Genomic DNA, 206 nt, shown 5'->3' with positions numbered 1-206 from the left:
TGGTATAAGAGTGGTCCATTTTCATCCTTTTTTGCATGTGACTGTCCAGTTTTCCCAACACTGTTTATTGAAGAGACTATCCTTTCCCCATTGTATATTCTTGGCTCCTTTGTAACAAATTAATTGACCACATATATATGAGGGTTTATTTCTGGGCACTCTGTTCTCTTCCATTGATCTATGTGTCTGTGTTTATGCCCGTACCA

The sequence above is a fragment of the Phoca vitulina genome, unplaced genomic scaffold (assembly GCF_004348235.1).
Source record: "Phoca vitulina isolate PV1807 unplaced genomic scaffold, GSC_HSeal_1.0 scaffold36, whole genome shotgun sequence".
In the NCBI taxonomy this organism is placed as follows: domain Eukaryota; kingdom Metazoa; phylum Chordata; class Mammalia; order Carnivora; family Phocidae; genus Phoca; species Phoca vitulina.
This window is presented reverse-complemented; position numbering follows the sequence as displayed.